This window comes from Scyliorhinus torazame, chromosome 1 (genome assembly GCF_047496885.1).
Source record: "Scyliorhinus torazame isolate Kashiwa2021f chromosome 1, sScyTor2.1, whole genome shotgun sequence".
In the NCBI taxonomy this organism is placed as follows: Eukaryota; Metazoa; Chordata; class Chondrichthyes; order Carcharhiniformes; family Scyliorhinidae; genus Scyliorhinus; species Scyliorhinus torazame.
This window is the reverse complement of record NC_092707.1, coordinates 222,992,452-223,013,710: the sequence shown is the minus strand read 5'-3', so window position 1 is coordinate 223,013,710 and position 21,259 is coordinate 222,992,452. Positions and strand designations below refer to the sequence as shown.

The 21,259-nt window shown below is 47.2% G+C and overlaps 1 protein-coding gene across 2 annotated transcripts in view; it reads left to right on the top strand.

The window, feature by feature from the left end:
- The window catches only part of tulp4a (TUB like protein 4a), a 691,812-nt gene that overhangs the window by 66,596 nt on the left and 603,957 nt on the right, over positions 1–21,259 (top strand). The window lies entirely within an intron of this gene.

Genomic DNA, 21,259 nt, shown 5'->3' with positions numbered 1-21,259 from the left:
CCACTGCTACCGTGCTGCATGATACAAGGGTACCAAAACTGCCTGGATGATCTTTTACCTTTTTCAAGGCAAAATCCTAGTGTTTTGCACGGTCAAGTCATTGTGAGGTGTTAACAAATTGAATAAAGCCTTCATGCATTTACTGCTTGGTGTGTTTTCATTTGACAAATTAATCTGTTTTTCACATGGGCCATGTTTGTAAACCTATCAGGCTACAGAGACATCCATTTGTGTGGGAACGAGCCCCTCTTGCTTAAATTTTGGGGTTGATCCCCTTGTATTCATCGTGATTTTACTGTTTTGATACTCTATTGACTATAGTCCAGTCAGCCTTGTCTTGAAGGTGTCAATGCTTTCATACTCATGACGGGGTATAGGATGTTATACACCTGTTAGGTAAAGTCGTTTATTATTGAGGGAATTGTGGACTGAAAGACTTTGCTATATTTGTCATATAACCTCTTTGCATGTAGTAAATAGATTTCTTGAGTTTACATCAATTTTTTAATGTTTGCGTCTGCGTGGGTCTCCGATGTGTAGGTTCGGGGGATTGGCCACACTAAATTGCCCCTTAATTGTTAAAAAAACAACAATTGGGCACTCTAAATTTAAAATAGAAATAATGTTTGTCAACGTGATAAATTCTTATGGGTGAAAATGTGAACCTTGATTAATATTGCATGATCGATCATATGTGGATCAGTTTATTTCTAAAGCAACCATTAAATATCCTTCAGGTCTGCATCTGGTTTCTCGCTTACAATTGTGACTGCATGGTGCTTGCGAAATTAAATCTAAATTTTTTTTTAATAAACATTTTAATGAGGTATTTTTGGTATAGTAACAACAACAAAATAAACAATATACATGAAACCATAAACATAGTGCAAAAGCCGTTTACCTTTCGTGCAGGCCTACCCTTATTACCCCCTACTCTATCCTTAAACCCCCCCCCCGGTCTGCTGACGATTAATTTTCCACAAAGAAGTCGACGAACGGTTGCCACCTCCGGGTGAACCCTGACAGTGATCCTCTCAAGGCAAACTTAATTTTCTCCAGACAGAGAAAGCCAGCCATGTCCGAAAGCCAGGCCTCCGACTTCGGCGGCTTTGAGTCCCTCCATGCCAATAGTATCCGTCTCCGGGCTACCAGGGAAGCAAAGGCCAGAACATCTGCCACTTTCTCCTCCTGGATTCCCGGATCTTCCGACACCCCGAAAATCGCCACCTCTGGACTCAGCACCACGGACATGACATCTGCAAACCCCTGCCAAAATCCCCTGAGCTTTGGACATGTCCAAAACATGTGGACATGGTTCGCTGGTCCTCCCGCGCATTTTGTGCACCTGTCCTCCACCCCAAAGAATCTGCTCATCCGGGCCACTGTCAAGTGAGTCCGGTGAACAACCTTAAATTGTATCAGGCTGAGCCTGGCAAATGTTGCGGACACGTTGACTCTAAACACGTCTGCCCATAGACCATCCTCTATCTCTCCTCCCAACTCCTCCTCTCACTTGCGCTTCAGCTCCTCGGTCTGCGTCTCATCCGATCCCATAAGCTCCTTATAGATGTTCGAGACGCTCCCCTCCCCTACCCACCCTCTGGAAATGACCCTGTCCTGAATCCCCTCAGCGGTAGGAGCGGGAAGGTTGACACCTGTTTACGAAGGAAGTTTCGCACCTGCAGATACCTGAATTTGTTTCCCCTCGCCAGCCCAAACTTTTCCTCCAGCGCCCTCGTACTCTGTAAGCTTCCCTCTATGAGCATATCCCCCATCCTCTCAATCCCCGCTCTCCGCCATGACCGGAACCCCCTATCCATACTTCCCGGGGCAAACCGGTGATTATCACAAATTGGGGCCCAGACCGATGCTCCCACATGCCGCTTCCACTGGCCCCAAACTCTCCGGGCCGCTCCCATCACTGGGCTGGTGGAGTACCGTGCCGACGGGAGCGGCAGAGGCGCCGTCACCAACGCCCCCAGACTGGTGCCCTTACAAGAAGCCGCCTCCATACGCACCCATGCCGACCCCCACCACCCACCACCCACTTCCTGATCATAGCTATATTAGCCGCCCAGTAATAGGTGCTAAAATTTGGCAGCGCCAGCCCGCCCTCTCCCCGACTCTGCTCAAGCATTACCTTCCTTACCCGCAGGGTCTTGCCCGCCCAGATAAAGCCCATCATCACTCTGTTGACCCGCTTAAAAAAGGACTGTGGAATAAAGATAGGGAGACACTGAAATACAAATAGGAATCTCGGGAGGACCGTCAATTTCACCGTTTGCACCCTCCCGTCCAGAGACAACGGAAGCGCGTGCCAGCTCCGAAAATCGTCCTTCACTTGGTCCACCAGATTCAATTTATGCAGCCGGTCCCATTCCCGCGCCACTGGATGCCCAGGTACCTAAAACTTCTCCCTACTGACCGAAACGGCAGCTCTCCCAGTCGCCCCTCCTGTCCCCTCGCCTGAACCACAAACATCTCACTCTTTCCCATATTTAGCTTATACCCCGAAAACCGGCCGAATTCCCCTAGAATCTTCATGATGTCTTCCATCCCCTCTACTGGGTCTGAAACGTACAGAAGCGGATCATCCGCATAGAGCGAAACCCTGCCCCCCCCCCCCCCCCCCCCCCCCCCCACGGGACCAGTCCCCTCCAGCCCATTGATGCTCTCAGAGCAATTGCCAATGGCTCTATAGCCAGCGCAAACAACAGTGGGGAGAGGGGGCATCCCTGTCTCGTCCCCCGGTGCAGCCTAAAATAGTCCGAAGTTGTCCTATTTGTCCATACACTTGCCACAGGAGCCTGATACAGTAACCTGACCCAGTCAATAAAGCCCCGCCCGAATCCGAACCATCCCAGTACCTCCCACAGATAATCCCATTCTACCCGATCAACAGCCTTTTCTGCATCCATTGCTATAACTACCTCCACCTCCCTACCTTCCGGGGGCATCATGATCACATTTAACAGTCTTCTTACATTGGCCACCAACTACCTACCCTCAACAAACCCCATCTAGTCCTCCCCCAATAATGTCCGGAACACAATCTTAAATCCTGGAGGACAAGATTTTGGCCAGCAACTTGGCATACACATTCAACAGGGAGATTGGCCTGTAGGACCCACACAGCTCCGGGTTCTTGTCCCGCTTAAGAATCAGCGAAATCGTTGCCTGTGACATAGTCAGGGGCAGCACCCCTCTTTCCCTTGCCTCACTGAACACCCTCAACAACACTAGCCCCAATATCCCTGAAAACGTTTTATAAAACTCCACTGGGTACCCGTCCGGACCCGGGGCCTTACCCGCCTGCATGGCCTTCAAGCCCTCCACTATCTCTTCCTGCCCTATTGGAGCCCCCAGCCCTTCTACCCGCTCCCCGTCCACTGTTGGGAAATCCAGCCCCTCCAAGAAGTGCCTCATCCCCTCCGGCCCCGTAGGAGGTTCTGACCTGTACAGCCTGCTGTAGAAACCCCTAAACGCCTTATTCACCCCTACCGAATCACCAACCAGGTTCCTGTCTCCGTCCTTTACTTTCCCTATCACCCTAGCTGCCTCCCTCTTCCTAAGCTGCTGTGCAAGCATTCTGCTGGCCTTCTCTCCATGTTCATAAATCGCCCCCCTCACCTTTCTCAGCTGCTTCATCGCTCTCCCTGTGGTCAGCAAGCTATACTCTGCCTGCAACCTCAGCCGTTCCCTTGAAAGCCCTACCTCTGGGGTCTCCGCATACCTCCTATCAATCTGAATTATCTCCTTTACCAGTCGGTCCGTCTCTGCCCTGTCAACCTTCTCCCTATGAGCCCGGATCGAGATCAGCTCCTCCCTGACCACCGCCTTCAGTGCTTCCCAAACCACCGCTGCTGAAATTTCCCCTGTATCATTTGACTTGCAGATAGCTCTGAATGCATTTCCTCAACCGCTGGCACACCTCTTCATCTGCCAAAAGTCCCACATCCAACCTCTAATGTGGGCGCTGGTTAACGTCTTTGCTAACCTGCAGGTCAACCCAGTGTGGTGCATGGTCTGAGATTGTAATCGCCGAATACCCCGTGTCCACTACCCCAGCCAGAAAGGCCCTGCTCAAAATAAATGAAATCAATCCGGGAGTACACTTTATGCATGTGTGAGTAGAAGGAGAACTCCTTCACCCTCGGCTGCCCAAACCTCCATGCATTCATTTTCAGCTCCATGAACCCTCTTAGTTCCTTTGACATTGCTGGCACCCTGCCCATTTTCGAACTTGACCAGTCGAAGCCAGGGTCCATAACTGTATTGAAGTCCCCTCCCATGACAAACCTGTGCGAGTCCAGGTCCGATATTTTTCCCGGCATCCTCCTAATAAACTCCACATCTTCCCAATTTGGCGTATATACATAGAATTTACAGTGCAGAAGGAGGCCATTCGGCCCATCGAGTCTGCACCGGCTCTTGGAAAGAGCACCCTACCCAAGGTCCACACCTCCACCCTATCCCCATAACCCAGTAACCCCACCCAACACTAAGGGCAATTTTGGACACTAAGGGCAATTTAGCATGGCCAATCCACCTAACCTGCACATCTTTGGACTGTGGGAGGAAACCAGAGCACCCGGAGGAAACCCACGCACACACGGGGAGGATGTGCAGACTCCGCACAGACAGTGACCCAAGCCGGAATCGAACCTGGGACCCTGGAGCTGTGAAGCGATTGTGCTATCCACAATGCTACCGTGCTGCCCCTATACATTAACTAATAGCACCTGCACCCCCTCTAGCTTCCCACTGACCATAATGTACCAACCTCCCATGTCCGAGACTATTCTACCCGCCTCAAACACCACCCACTTATTGATCAGGAGCGCGATCCCTTTAGTCTAGAATTTAGTCCCGAGTGAAACACCTGGCTGATCCAGCCTTTCCTCAGTCTAACCTCGTCCGTTACCTTAAGGTGCCTCTCCTGCAACGTTACCACGTCCGCCTTCAATCCCCTAAGATGCGCGAACACGTGCCCTTTTGACCGGCCCATTTAACCCTCGAACATTCCAGGTGATCAGCCTAGATGGGGGGCCCATTCGTGGCTTCCTCGCGAGTGCTCTGTGAGCCCTATCCACCTCCAAGGGCCGGACAAATGCCCCATCCCCCAGCAGCTTCTCAAACATTTCTGCGATGTATGCCCCAGCGTCCGTTCCTTCGAACCCCTCCGGGAGCCCGACAATTCTTAGGTTCTGCCGGCGGGACCTATTCTCTCGGTCCTCCACCTTCTCCAGAAGCTTCTTCTGCTGGTCCCTCAGCATCCCCACCTCCAGCTCCACCACAGTCTGATGCTCTTCCTGCTCAGCCAGCACCTTCTCCACCTTCTGGATCTCCCGCTCCTGGGCGTCCAATCTAAGCTCCAACCGCTCAATCGACTCTTTTATCGGGTCCAAGCAGTCCCGCTTCTGCGTAGCAAAACCTTCCTGAATGACTTGCATCAGCTGCTCCATAGACTGCTGGGTCGACAAGCCAGAGGTCCGACCCTCTGCCATGCTATCTCCTGTTGCAACTACAGCCCAAGTCTTCTCTATCTTTTTGTTTCTGCCCTTACAAACACTTCTAGTCCTTTTCTCCATGCACCGAAGTGGGAATTCAGTAGAGAATTGCCACTAACATCCGTTTTACAATTCAGGTCCGTTAGAAAATCGGGGCAAAAGGTCCAGAAGGCCGACCAGAGTGGGAGCCACCAAATGTGCGACTTACTCCTTCATAGTCTCCACCGGAAGTATTAAATCTAAATTTGAGTAGAAGGCAAGATGTTTACCTTGCCAGTCTGGCCATTGCAGCTTCATGTGCTGCCTGGAATACAGCTGCCAGCCAATCAGTTTGGACTTCCTCCTGACTGAAAGGCGGTCATCTCACCTCCAGCCAAATAACACTCGGAGTGTGAAATGTCTACAGGGCAGCCAGCATCAATGGCGATGTTTTGCCACCGACTTCCCAGACGGTGGAAAGGGAAACTGCCATTCGAAAAACCCTGGCCATGACTTTATTCATTAAAAGACTTCCATTTGATACATAATGTCATGGCATGACAATTTGTATTGTGATAGTGATCTTTTGCTAAGTAGATTGCGGAGTTTTGTGTTTTGCAAAATAAAATGTATTTTTTATAGTGGTGTTGCTCCGATTGTGCCTTTCTGAACATTAAGTGATGTTTTGATTCTTCTGATCTGACTGTTGCAATGTTGCTGGAACTGTGTTAAATGACCATGAATTTAGATTGTTTATTTGACATAGTATGTATCCAAGATGTGCATGAGGTGACAAATTATATTCCCTTCTGATCTGTCGTGGGGTCTCAGCTTGTCCAAATTTTTAGATGCCACTATGTTAGGAGGCACTGTAAATTGTGAATGTGGGAACAAGAAGTTACAAGGAGACCGATTTAAGTGAACAGACAAAACTGCAGCAGATGGAATTAAATGTGGGAAGTGTGGGCTCACTTTGGATTTTAGGAGGAGATTAGGAGCTGTGCAGGAGCAAAGCAATTTAGATGCCCTTGTGCCCAGGTTCAAACAGTAATAAAAATGGTAATTGAACATTGGTCAATTGTAGCACAGTGGTTAGAACTGTGGCTTCACTGCGCCAAGGTCCCTGGTTCGATTCCCGGCTGGGTCACACTCTGTGCGGAGTCTGCACGTTCACCCCGTGTCTGCGTGGTTTTTCTCCGGTTTTCTCCCACTAGTCCAGAAAGACGTGTTGTTAGGTAATTTGGACATTCTGAATTCTCCCTTTGTGTACCCGAACAGGCGCTGGAATGTGGCGACTTGGGGCTTTTCACAGTAACTTCATTTCAGTGTAAACCAACTTGTGGCAATAAAGATTATTATTATTATTAATATCTTGAATTTGGAATACAATAGTGTTATGTTTCCGATGTACAAAACTCTGATCAGTCTCCATCTGGCATATTATAGTCAATTTTAAGCACTGAGCCTCTATGTTTATTTGTTGTGTGCTGGTCTTGGAAGGAGTCTGGTACAGATTCACCAGATTTATATCAGTGCTTAAATTGTTAATTTATGAGGCTACGCTTCAGAAACTTGGTTTGTGTATCCTAAAATTTGAAGGTTGAGTGATCTAATTGGAGTATTTAAATGGTTGAGTGGTTTTCCTCCGATGGAGAATTGGAAGGTAACAGCAGGTGGCACAGTGGTTAGCACTGAGGCCTCACAGCACCCAGGGACCCGGGTTCAATTCCAACCTTGGGTGACTTTGTGTGAAGTTTGTACATTCTCCCTGTGTCCGCGGATTCTCCGTGGATTTCCTCCGGGTGCTCTGGTTTCCTCCCATAGTCCAAAGATATACAGATTAGGTGCATTGGCCACGCTAAATTAACCCTTTAGTGTCCAGAGGGCTCGGATATCGGGATACGTTGGGTGTTCTTTCGGAGTGTCTGTACAGACTTCATGCGCCAAATGATCTCCTTCTGCACTGTAGTGACTCTATGAAATGTCATAATATGAAGTAAAGATGGGCAAATGGAATTACAATGGGTCTGGGAGCAGTGTCCTCGCAGCCAGCATTGCAGAGAAGCAATCATGATTTTAAAAGTTTTTTTTGGAAGAAGGGATTAACTGAGAAACAAGACGAGTGAAGTGAAAGTCAGGGTCATTATAATAAAGTAATATAAATAAGCAAAGTAGGGTAAGGGAAGTAAAGTTTGTGTAAGGGAGCTAAGTATTCTTGTACAAGCATAGGAGTAAACAAGGAGCTTAAGGGTAGTAATGCCAAAGAGTTCTCACACCTTCTGTGGTCAAATTTTGGAAGCTTCAGTTGTCCCTGGTGGCCAACTGATGCTTCTGGCTAACTGCATTTCAGAACTGGAGCTGAGAGTGGATTTACAGTGGAACATTGTGATGCTGAGCGAGTCACAGATAGCAAGTTCATTGAGGTGAGCACACCGCAGGTGAAGATCAAACAGGTAAAAAGGGCATGGATGACCACCAGACTGGTAAATGAAGGATAAGTATGGAAAGTTTCGGGAACCTTGGAATAACGAGGGATATTGTGAGCCTAGTCAAAAATAAAAAGGAAGCATTTGTAAGGGCCAGGAAGCTGATAACAGACAAAGCATTTGAGGTATATAAAGTATGAAGGAACTTAAACAAGGAGTCAGAAGGGCTAAAGGGGGTCATGGAAAGCCATTGGCAAACAGGATTAAGGAGAATCCTAAGGCTTTTTTGTACATAAATAGCAAGAGGGTGGCTAGGGAAAGCATTAGCCTATTCAAGGACAGGAGGGAGTAATAATAATAATAATCGCTTATTGTCACTAGTAGGCTTCAATGAAGTTACTGTGAAAAGCCCCTAGTCGCTACATTCCGGTTCCTGTTTGGGGAGGCCGGTACGGGAATTGTACCCGCGCTGCTGGCTTTGTTCTGCATTTCAAGCTAGCTGTTTAGCCCACTGTGCTAAACCAGCCCCTGTGTGGAGCAAGAAATGGGTGAGGTACTAAATGTGTACTTTGCATCAGGATTCACCAAAGAGAAGGATTGGTCGATGATGAGTCTAGGGAAGGGTGTGTAGATAGTCTGGGTCATGTCGATATCAAAAAGGAAGAGGTGTTGGATGTCTTTGAAAACATTAAGGTAAGTGCTGAATTTGGTGCATTTGAGTGCTATAGTGAGAGTTTGGTGACTGAGGCATATAAAGGCTTCATTTTTATCTAAAGTCCAGTCTTTCTTTTAGTTAGTTAATTAATTTAAAAGTTGCTGTTTGGTTTAGAAGAAGGTGAATTTTCAATCAGCTTTAAACAAAGTTTCTACTTGCAGCTGGAGTTTGTTAATTAGTTAATTGGATTAGGCCAGTTTTCAGAGGCTAGATTCACAGTATAAAAGTGATCCACCTACAGTGCAGACTTTGTTTGCACTGAGTGCTGAATTTGGTGCATTTGAGTGCTATAGTAAGAGTTTGGTGACCGAGGGAGTGCTGAATTTGGTGCATTTGAGTGCTATAGTGAGAGTTTGGTGACTGAGTGAGTGCTGAATTTGGTGCATTTGAGTGCTATAGTGAGAGTTTATAGAATCATAGAATCATAGACGTTTACAGCATGGAAACAGGCCCTTCGGCCCAACCAGTCCATGCCGCCCAGTTTTTACCATTAAGCTAGTCCCAGTTGCCCGCACTTGGCCCATAACCCTCTATACCCATCTTACCCATGTAACTATCTAAATGCTTTTTAAAAGACACAATTGTACCCGCCTCTACTACTACCTCTGGCAGCACATTCCAGTCACTCACTACCCTCTGAGTGAAGAAATTGCCCCTCTGGGCCCTTCTGAATCTCTCCCCTCTCACCTTAAACCTATGCCCTCTAGTTTTAGACTCCCCTACCTTTGGGAAAAGATGTTGACTATCTACCTTATCTATGCCCCTCATTATTTTATAGACCTCTATAAGATCACCCCTAAGCCTCCTATGCTCCAGGGAAAAAAGTCCCAGTCTATCCAGCCTCTCCTTATAACTCAAACCATCAAGTCCCGGTAACATCCTAGTAAATCTTTTCTGCACTCTTTCTAGTTTAATAATATCCTTTCTATAATAGGGTGACCAGAACTGCACACAGTATTCCAAGTGTGGCCGTACCAATTTCTTGTACAACTTCAACAAGACGTCCCAACTCCTGTATTCAATGTTCTGACCAATGAAACCAAGCATGCCGTTTGGTGACTGAGGGAGTGCTGAATTTGGTGCATTTAAGTGCTATAGTGAGAGTTTGGTGACTGAGGGAGTTAGGTGAGGAGGGAGTAAGGTGCTCCTTTCATTTAGTTTCCTACATTTCCGCAAAGAGCGAGAAGGGAGCCAGGAGTTTACAGAGAGTGCAGCTAACTGGGAGCAGAGTCAGAGAGCGGAGGTCCATTTGGTCCACAGGGCAGCTATATTCTGTAAGGTAAGAGGGGATGGAGGCTAGGCCAGTTGCATGGTCCTCCTGTAGGATGTGGGTGGTGAGGGATACCACAGTGTCCCCGCTGACTATACCTGCGGGAAGTGCACCCAACTCCAACTCCTCAAGACCGTGTTAGGGAACTGAAGCTGGGTGAACTTCGGATCATCCGGGAGGCAGAGGGGGTGATAGAGAAGAGTTACAGGGAGGTAACGACACCCAAGGTACAGGACAAGAGTAGCTGGGTTACAGTCAGGGGAAAGAAAACAAACAGGCAGGCAGTGCAGGGATCCCTCGTGGCCATTACACTTCAAAACAAGTATACCGTTTTGGATGCTGTTGGGGGGATGACCTACCGGGGGAAGGCCCTAGTGGCCGGGTCTTTGGCACTGAGCCTGGCTCTGGGGCTCAGAAGGGAGGTGGGGGAGGGGGAGGGGAGAATAGAAAAGCAATAGTAGTAGGAGATACAATGGTTAGGGGAATAGATAGGAAATTCTGTGGTCGCGAGCGAGACTCCTGGAAGGTATGTTGCCTCCCGGGTGCCAGGGCCAGGGATGTCTCAGATCGTGTCTTCAGGATCCTTAAGAGGGAGGGTGAGCAGCCAGAAGTCGTGGTGCACATTGGTACCAACGACATAGGGAGGAAAAGGGGTGTGGAGGTAATAAACCAGTTTAGGGAGTTAGGCTGGAAGTTAAAAGCCAGGACAGACAGAGTTGTCATCTCTGGTTTGTTGTCGGTGCCACGTGATAGCGAGGCTAGGAATAGGGAGAGAGTGCAGTTGAACACGTGGAGGGAGGGCTTCAGGTATTTGGATAATTGGAGCGCATTCTGGGGAAGGTGGGACCTGTACAAGCAGGACGGGTTGCATCTGAACCAGAGGGGCACCTGGTTGGCTGATTGGCTGAAGCTGCCCCCACCCTAATTGCTGAGAGGCAGTTATCTGGCAGTCACCTGAGGCCTGTTAAGGGGTACAAAGGTATACATTGTACTCTTTTCTCTTTAAAGTTTTAGTGTGAGTCATCCGAAAGTCTGTATAAAAGACAGACAGAAAGCGCACTTAGTAAGCATTGCGCTGGTCAAGGAGACACAGCCTGAGTGAGTGAGACACAGAGTGAGAATTTGGTAATTTGGTGCAGTGAGGTAATTCGGTGAAGAGTGGGAGAAGGTGCTTTTTCCCTACTGTTTTGTTTTCTTTCTTCGGGCCTAATTTTTGGGAGCCGTTCGGAGGAGGAGGAGCAGTCTCTGTGAGTATAAAAACCTAACGGTAACTTCCTGTTTTCCAGTTTTTTTTCTTCCAAAACTGATGTCAGAGGGAAGCTGTGATCTGATTGGTTGATAGCAAATCTGCCCCAAATGTAAAAAAAAAAAACACAGCTAAACTTGTAAACTTAAATTAAAATAATTAATTAATTAGTGATGGCTGGTCAGGTGATGTGCTTGAGCTGCTTGATGTGGGAGCTGGCAGATCCCATTGCGAGCTGCAGCGACCACATCTGCAGTAAGTGTTGGCTGCTCGAAGAGCTCCGGCTCAGAGTTGATGAGCTGGAGTCTGTGCTTCAAACACTGAGGCACATCCGGGAGGGGGAGACTTTCCTGGACACTGTGTTTCAGGAGGCAGTCACACCTGTCAGAGTAAGTAGTTTAAATCCTGCCAGTGGCCAGGGACAGCAGGGTGTGACTGCAAGTCAGGCAGGTAAAGGGAACCAGCAGTCAGGAACTCAGGAGCCTCAGCCCTTGACCCTGTCGAACAGGTATGAGGCACTTGCTCCCTGTGTGGATGGCGAACAGGGCTGCAGGAAGGATGAGTCAGCTGACCAAGGCACCATGGTTCAGCAGGCCATTCAAGGGGAGGGAGTAAATAGGCAAGTTGTAGGGGATTCTATTATCAGGGGGATAGATAGTATCCTTTGTGAGCGGGATAAAGAGCCCCGCATGGTATGTTGCCAGCCCGGTGCTAGGGCTGCGGGACATCTCTGACCGGCTTGAAAGGATACTGGAGAGGGAGGGGGAGGATCCAGTTGTTGTGGTCCATGTCGGTACCAACAACATAGGCAAGTCTAGAAAAGAGGACCTGTTTCGAGATTATAAAGAGCTAGAATTCAAATTTAAAAAAAACAGGTCCTCAAGGGTCATAATCTCCGGATTACTGCCCGAGCCACGTGCAAATTGGCATAGGGAGGCAAGAATAAGGGAAGTTAACACGTGGCTGAAAGAGTGGTGTGGGAAAGAGGGGTTCCTTTTTATGGGACACTGGCATCAGTTTTGGGACGGGGTGACCTATACTGTTGGGATGGTCTCCACCCGAACCGAGCTGGGACCAATGTTCTGGCGAAAAGAGTAAATAGGGTGGTCAATAGGACTTTAAACTAGAGATTGGGGGGGGGAAGGGAATGTCAGGGAACCAAGAGGTGAAATAATCAGTGGGAAGCGTAGCTGCTTAGGAATACAAAAAAGCACGAAAAGACAGAACTCGGGAGAGGTTACGACAGTCCCCATCCCACAAAATATGACACAGTGTATGGAAATGCTCAGTAAACCAAGGTCCACCACACTAAGAAAACAAAAAGGGATGGCCAATAGAGAATTAAAGGTGCTATATTTAAATGAGCGCAGTGTACGGAACAAGGTAGATGAGCTTGTGGCCCAGATTGTGACTGGCAGGTCTGATGTGGTAGGCATCACAGAGACGTGGTTGCAGGAGGTTCAGGATTGGCATTTATACATCCAGGGATTCACAACCTATCGAAAAGACAGAGAGGTGGGCAGAGGGGGCGGGGTTGCCTTGTTAATTAGGCATGAAATTAAATCAATAGCACTAAACGACATAGGGTCAGATGATGTGGAGTCTGTGTGGGTAGAGTTGAGGAACCACAAAGGCAAAAAAACCATAATGGGAGTTATGTACAGGCCTCCTAACAGTGGTCAGGACCAGGGACACAAAATGCACCACAAAATAGAAAGTGCATGTCAGAAAGGCAAGGCCACAGTGATCATGGGTGACTTCAATATGCAGGTGGACTGGGTAAATAATGCTGCCAGTGGACCCAAGGAAAGGTAATTAATTGAATGTTTACAGGAGGGCTTTTTGGAACAGCTTGTGATGGAGCCCACGAGGGGACAGGCCATTCTGGACTTAGTGTTATGTAATGAGCCAGACTTGATTAAAGATCTTAAAGTAAGGGAACACTTAGGAGGCAGTGATCATAATATGGTAGAATTCAATCTCCAATTTGAAAGAAAGAAGGTAGAATCAGATGTAAAGGTGTTTCAGTTAAATAAAGGTAACTACAGGGGCATGAGGGAGGAACTGACGAAAATCGACTGGAAGCAGAGCTTAGTGGGAAAGACAGTAGAACAGCAATGGCAGGAGCTTCTGGGAGTAATTGAGGACACAGTACAGAGGTTCATCCCAAAGAAAAGAAAGGTTATCAGAGGCGGGATTAGGCAGCCATGGCTGATGAAAGAAGTTAGGGAATGCAACAAAGCAAAAAAGAAAACCTATAATGTGGCAAAGAGTAGTAGGAAGTCAGAAGATTGGGAAGGCTACAAAAACAAACAGAGGATAACAAAGAGAAAAAGGAAAGAGAGGATCAATTATGAAGGTAGGCTAGCCAATAACATTAGGAATGATAGTAAAAGTTTCTTTAAATACATTAAAAACAAACGGGAGGCAAAAGTAGACATTGGGCCGCTCCAAAATGACGCTGGTAATCTAGTGATGGGAGACAAGGAAATAGCTGAGGAACTAAAGAAGTACTTTGCGTCAGTCTTCACAGTAGAAGACATGAGTAATATCCCAACAATTCCGGAGAGTCAGGGGGCAGAGTTGAATATGGTAGCCATCACAAAGGAGAAAGTGCTAGAGAAACTAAGAGGTCTAAAAATTGATAAATCTCCGGGCCCAGATGGGCTACATCCCAGAGTTCTAAAGGAGCTAGCTGAAGAAATAGTGGAGGCGTTAGTTATGATCTTTCAAAAGTCACTGGAGTCAGGGAAAGTCCCAGAGGATTGGAAAATCGCTGTTGTAACCCCCCTGTTCAAGAAGGGACCAAGGAAAAAGATGGAAAATTATAGGCCAATTAGCCTAACCTCGGTTGTTGGCAAGATTCTAGAATCCATTGTTAAGGATGAGATTTCTAAATTCTTGGAAGTGCAGAGTCGGATTAGGACAAGTCAGCATGGATTTAGTAAGGGGTGGTCATGCCTGACAAACCTGTTAGAGTTCTTTGAAGAGATAACAAATAGGTTAGACCAAGGCGAGCCAATGGATGTTATCTACCTTGACTTCCAAAAGGCCTTTGATAAGGTGCCTCACGGGAGACTGCTGAGTAAAATAAGGGCCCATGGTATTCGAGGCAAGGTACCAACATGGATTGACGATTGGCTGTCAGGCAGAAGGCAGAGAGTTGGGATAAGAGGTTATTTTTCGGAATGGCAACCGGTGACGAGTGGTGTCCCGCAGGGTTCAGTGTTGGGGCCACAGCTGTTCTCTTTATATATTAACGATCTAGATGACGGGACTGGGGGCATTCTGGCTAAGTTTGCCGATGATACAAAGATCGGTGGAGGGGCAGGTAGTATGGAGGAGGTGGGGAGGCTGCAGAAAGATTTAGACAGTTTAGGAGAGTGGTCCAAGAAATGGCTGATGAAATTCAACGTGGGCAAGTGCGAGGTCTTGCACTTTGGAAAAAAGAATAGAGGCATGGACTATTTTCTAAACGGTAACAAAATTCATAATGCTGAAGTGCAAAGGGACTTGGGAGTCCTAGTCCAGGATACTCTTGCAGGTTGAGCCCGTAATTAAGAAAGCAAATGCAATGTTGTCATTTATCTCAAGAGACTTGGAATATAAAAGCAGGGATGTACTTCTGAAGCTTTATAAAGCATTAGTTAGGCCCCATTTAGAATACTGTGAGCAATTTTGGGCCCCACACCTCAGGAAGGACATACTGGCACTGGAGCGGGTCCAGCGGAGATTCACACGGATGATCCCAGGAATGGTAGGCCTAACATACGATGAACGTCTGAGGATCCTGGGATTATATTCATTGGAGTATAGGAGGTTGAGGGGAGATCTAATAGAAACTTAAAAGATAATGAATGGATTAGATAGGGTGGACGTAGGGAAGTTGTTTCCATTAGCAGGGGAGACTAGGACCCGGAGGCACGGCCTTAGAATAAAAGGGAGTCACTTTAGAACAGAGATGAGGAGAAATTTCTTCAGCCAGAGAGTGGTGGGTCTGTGGAATTCATTGCCACAGAGGGCGGTGGAGGCCGGGACGTTGAGTGCCTTTAAGACAGAAGTTGATAAATTCTTGATTTCTCGAGGAATTAAGGGCTATGGAGAGAGAGCAGGTAAATGGAGTTGAAATCAGCCATGATTGAATGGTGGAGTGGACTCGATGGGCCGAATGGCCTTACATCCGCTCCTATGTCTTATGGTCTTAATATCCTGGGAGGGAGGTTTTCTAGTACTCTTCGGGAGGCTTTAAGCTAATTTGGCAGGGGAATGGGAACCGGATTTGTAGTCCAGCAACTAAGGTAGCCGATATTCAGGACGCCAAAGCGTGTAGTGAGGCAGTGGCGAAGGGAACAAAGGAGAGTACTTGCAGGCACGGAGATGTGTGTGTATACTTCAACGCAAGGAGCATCAGGAATAAGGTGGGTGAACGTAAGGCATGGATTGGTACTTGAAATGAAATGAAATGAAATGAAAATCGCTTATTGTCACAAATGAAGTTACTATGAAAAGTCCCTCGTCGCCACATTCTGGCGCCTGTTCGGGGAGGCTGTTGCAGGAATCGAACCGTGCTGCTGGCCTGACTGGGTCCGCATTCAAAGCCAGCGATTTAGCCCTGTGCTAAACAGCCCCAACTTGAGAATAGACAAGTCCCCCGGGCCTGACGGGATATATCCAAGGATTCTATGGAAAGCAAGAGATGAAATTGCAGAGCCGTTGGCAATGATCTTTTCGTCCTCACTGTCAACAGGGGTGGTACCAGTGGATTGGAGAGTGGCGAATGTCGTGCCCCTGTTCAAAAAAGGGTCTCGGGATAACCCTGGGAATTACAGGCCAGTTATCTTACTTCGGTGGTAGGCAAAGTAATGGAAAGGGTACTGAAGGATAGGATTTCTGAGCATCTGGAAAGACACTGCTTGATTAGGGATAGTCAGCACGGATTTGTGAGGGGTAGGTCTCGCCGTACAAGTTTTATTGAATTCTTTGAGGAGGTGACCAAGCATGTGGATGAAGGTAAAGCAGTGGATGTAGTGTACATGGATTTTAGTAAGGCATTTGATAAGGTTCCCCATGGTAGGCTTCTGCAGAAAGTAAGGAGGCATGGGATAGTGGGAAATTTGGCCAGTTGGATAACGAACTGGCTAACCGATAGAAGTCAGAGAGTGGTGGTGGATGGCAAATATTCAGCCTGGATCCCAGTTACCAGTGGCGTACCGCAGGGATCAGTTCTGGGTCCTCTGCTGTTTGTGATTTTCATTAATGACTTGGATGAGGGAGTTGAAGGGTGGGTCAGTAAATTTGCAGACGATACGAAGATTGGTGGAGTTGTGGATAGTAAGGAGGGCTGTTGTCTGCTGCAAAGAGACATAGATAGGATGGAGAGCTGGGCTGAGAAGTGGCAGATGGAGTTTAACACTGAAAAGTGTGAGGTTGTCCATTTTGAAAGGACAAATATGAATGCGGAATACAGGGTTAACGGTAGGGTTTTTGGCAATGTGGAGGAGCAGAGAGATCTCGGGGTCTATGTTCATCCATCTTTGAAAGTTGCCACTCGAGTGGATAGAGCTGTGAGGAAGGCCTATGGTGTGCTCGCGTTCATTGGCAGAGGGATTGAATTTAAGAGCCGTGAGGTGATGATGCAGCTGTACAAAACCTTTGTAAGGCCACATTTGGAGTAGTGTGTGCAGTTCTGGTCGCCTCATTTTAGGAAGATGTGGAAGCTTTGGAAAAGGTGCAAAGGAGATTTACCAGGATGTTGCCTGGAATGGAGAGTAGGTCTTACCAGGAAAGGTTGAGGGTGCTAGGCCTTTTCTCATTAGAACGGAGAAGGATAAGGGATGACTTGATAGAGGTTTATAAGATGATCAGGGGAATAGATAGAGTAGACAGTCAGAGACTTTTTCCCCGGGTGGAACAAACCATTACAAGGGGACATACATTTAAGGTGAAAGGTGGAAGATATAGGGGGGATGTCAGAGGTAGGTTCTTTACCCAGAGAGTAATGGGGGCATGAAATGCACTGCCTGTGGAAGCAGTTGAGTCGGAAACATTAGGGACCTTCAAGCAGCTATTGGATAGGTACATGGATTACGGTAGAATTATATAGTGTAGATTAATTTGTTCTTAAGGGCAGAACGGTAGCATTGTGGATAGCACAATTGCTTCACAGCTCCAGGGTCCCAGGTTCGATTCCGGCTTGGGTCGCTGTCTGTGCGGAGTTTGCACATCCTCCCCGTGTGTGCGTGGGTTTCTTTCGGGTGCTCCGGTTTCCTCCCACAGTCCAAAGATGTGCAGGTTAGGTGGATTGGCCATGATAAATTGCCCTTAGTGTCCAAAATTGCCCTTAGTGTTGGGTGGAGGTGTTGACCTTGAGTTGGGTGCTCTTTCCAAGAGTCGGTGCAGACTCAATGGGCCGAATGGCCTCCTTCTGCACTGTAAATTCAATGATAATCTATGATTAATCTAGGACAAAGGTTCGACACAACATCGTGGGCCAAAGGGCCTGTTCTGTGCTGTATTTTTCTATGTTCTATATATACGTCCCCTAGGCCTCATGTAATTTCTACCCCAGAATACTGAGGGAGGCATGGGAGGAAATTGCTGGGGCCTTAACAGAAATTTTTGTATCCTCAATGGCTACAGATGAGGTCCCAGACGACTGGAGGATAGACAATGTTGTTCCATTTTAAGAGAGGTAGCAAGGCTAATCCAGGAAATTGCCGGCCGGTGAGCCTTGCGTCAGTGGAAGGGAAATATTGGAGAGGATTCTTTGGGACAGGATTTACTCCCATTGGAAACACATCGACTTATTAGCGAGAGGCAGCATGGTTTTGTGAAGGGGAGGTCATGTCTCACTAACTTGATTGAGCTTTTTGAGGAAGTGACAAAGATGATTGAAGGAAGGGGAGTGGATGTTACATGGAATCATAGAATTCCTACAGTGCAGCAAGAAGTAATTTGGCCTATTGCGTCTGCACTGACCCTTGGAAAGAGCTTACCTACTTAAACCCAAACCTCCACCCTATCCCTGTAACCCAGTAACCCCACCTAACCGTTTGGATACTAAGTGGCAATTTAGCATGGCCAATGCACCTAATCTCACAAGTGTGAGGTGATTCACTTTGGAAGGAATAACAGGAATGTGGAATATTTGGCTCATGGAAAAGTTCTTGAAAGTGTGGATGAGCAGAGGGATCTAGGTGTCCATGTACATAGATCCCTGAAAGTTGCCACCCAGGTTGATATGGTGGTGAAGAAGGCCTATGGAGTGTTGGCCTTTATTGGTAGAGGGATTGAGTTCCGGAGTCGGGAGGTCATGTTGCAGCTGTACAGAACTCTGGTACGGCCGCATTTGGAGTATTGCGTACAGTTCTGGTCACCGCATTATAGGAAGGACGTGGAGGCTTTGGAGCGGGTGCAGAGGAGATTTACCAGGATGTTGCCTGGTATGGAGGGAAAATCTTATGAGGAAAGGCTGATGGACTCGAGGTTGTTTTCGTTGGAGAGAAGAAGGTTAAGAGGAGACTTAATAGAGGCATACAAAATGATTAGGGGGTTGGATAGGGTGGACAGTGAGAGCCTTCTCCCGCGGATGGAAATGGCTGGCACGAGGGGATATAACTTTAAACTGAGGGGTAATAGATATAGGACAGAGGTCAGAGGTAGGTTCTTTACGCAAAGAGTAGTGAGGCCGTGGAATGCCCTACCTGCTACAGTAGTGAACTCGCCAACATTGAGGGCATTTAAAAGTTTAGTGGATAAACATATGGATGATAATGGTATTGTGTAGGTTAGATGGCTTTTGTTTCGGTGCAACATCGTGGGCCGAAGGGCCTGTACTGCGCTGTATTGTTCTATGTTCTATGTTCTAACCTGCACATCTTTGGACTGCGGGAGGAAACCGGTGCACCTGGAGGAAACCCATGCAGGCACAGGTAGAAAGTGCAAACTCCACATAAGACACCCAAGGCCGGAATTGAACCCGGGTCCCGAGAGCAGCGACGCAGCAGTGCTAGCCACTGTGCCACCGTGCCGGATTGTTTGTGATTGGTAGTGACGGTTCTGGAATGTTCCTTTACTCTGAGAATGTTCCCAATTAGTTTTGGTTTGATCAAGAACTGAAGGGTCAAAGTCTTCGTATCTCGTTTTTAAAAAAATTGAATACCCAATTCATTTTTTCCAATTAAGGGGTAATTTAGCTTGGCCAATCTACCTACCCTGCACATCTTTGGGTTGTGTGTGCGAAACCCACGCAAACATGGGAAGAATGTGCAAACTCCACACGAACAGTGTCCCAGAGCCGGGATCGAACCTGAGACCTCTGTGCCATGAGACAGCAATGCTAACCACTGCGCCACCGTGCTGCCCTCCTGATCTCTCTTACCCGATGGCCTCTGTCTAAAGGTTCAAAGTAAAGACCTTTCTCTCTTTACAGTCAGATTGTGCTGCAATGTGGTTCAGTCCAGCAGCAGCTGCAGTAGAGCCAGTTGTTTAAAACATCCTATTTAAAATCTAGTGAGGGGAATTGTTTCTCCCCACAGTAAAGCTGGGGGACAGTCTGGTGGAGTTGGAGACAAAAAGGAATTACATAGGCCTCATGCGGATCTTTGGAAAGAAAGCCCAGGTTACTAAAAGGGAAAGTGACTCCCCAGAGGGAATTCCACAGTCTGGGGACTTGGATGGAATGTTCCAGCCAGAAGATTCTCGTTAGCCATCTAGCTGATGCTTCTTAATCACTGGAAGATCAGTCAGCTGAAAAAAAACAACTTCACATCCGAAGCAAGTACACTCTTCTTCCATCCCACGTTAATCCTCTTTTATTTTCCCCCTCCCTAGAGGGTGGGATGGCAAAAGAGGGGGTGTGAGTAGTAGATTAATTGGCTGTTATTCTCGTGTAATTATTGCATGTCTTATCTCTGTTATAATTAAACAGTTGTGTTTTGCTTATAAATCTGGTGACTGTAAATCATTGGAGCTGTCAAGGGCCAAATATCTCAGAAGCTTTTTCAAATTATTGTGTAATTTACTTATGTTGGGATTCTGTGGCCTGTGAGGCTGGAATTGACTGAGCACTGATCCAGGGTGTTGTAATAAAAGTTGGAGGCTTGTCCAGGACCTGAAGCCTTAGACGGCGAATTTGGGTTACAACATACATTAAAAGAGACACCAGATTTGTAGTGATAACAGGATGGCTCTGGACGCTGCTAAGCATTTTCTTCAGTTGAAAGATGCATTTTCTTCAGGTGAAAGACTTGACTCTGGCTTATTTAGAAAGGCATCGCAAAGACCTGCTAGTCAAATTGGCAGGAGAATTAAAACTGGTTGTACAAGTTAGAGGTAGAGGTAATTGAAGTGATCGCTCAACATTTACATTTGAAGGAAATACAGGCAATACAGCCTAGGTCGGATCAACAATGCGTAGAATTGGCTAGAATCCAGTTACAAAACAAAAAGTTGGAAATGCAGCAAAATCAAATTTGTCTACATGGACTTCAGCAAAGCCTTTGACAAGATCCCAGGTGGGACTGGTACAAAAGGTGAAGTCAAAAGGCTGGCAAGATGAATACAACTAGCTCGGTCATAGAAGACTTGAGGGTAGTAGTGGAATGGTGCTTTTCTGAACGGAGGGCTGTGACTAGTGGTGTTCTTGCAGGGATCAATGCTGCGACCGTTGATGCTTGTAGTCTATATAAATGATTTGTTGTCCATGTACATAGATCCCTGAAATTTGCCACCCAGGTTGAGAGGGTGGTTAAGAAGGCGTGCGGTGTGTTAGCTTTTATTGGTAGAGGGATTGAGTTTATGAACCATGAGGTCATGTTGCAGCTGTATACAACTCTGGTGCGGCCGCATATGGAGTATTGCGTGCAATTCTGGTTGCCGCATTATAGGAAGGATGTGGAAGCATTGGAAAGGGTGCAGAGGAGATTTACCAGAATGTTGCCTGGTATGGAGGGAAGATCTTATGAGGAAAGACTGAGGGACTTGAGGCTGTTTTCATTGGAGAGAAGAGGGTTAAGAGGTGACTTAATTGAGCCATACAAGATGATCAGAGGATTGGATAGGGTGGACAGTGAGAGCCTTTTTCCTCGGATGGTGATGTCTAGCACGAGGGGA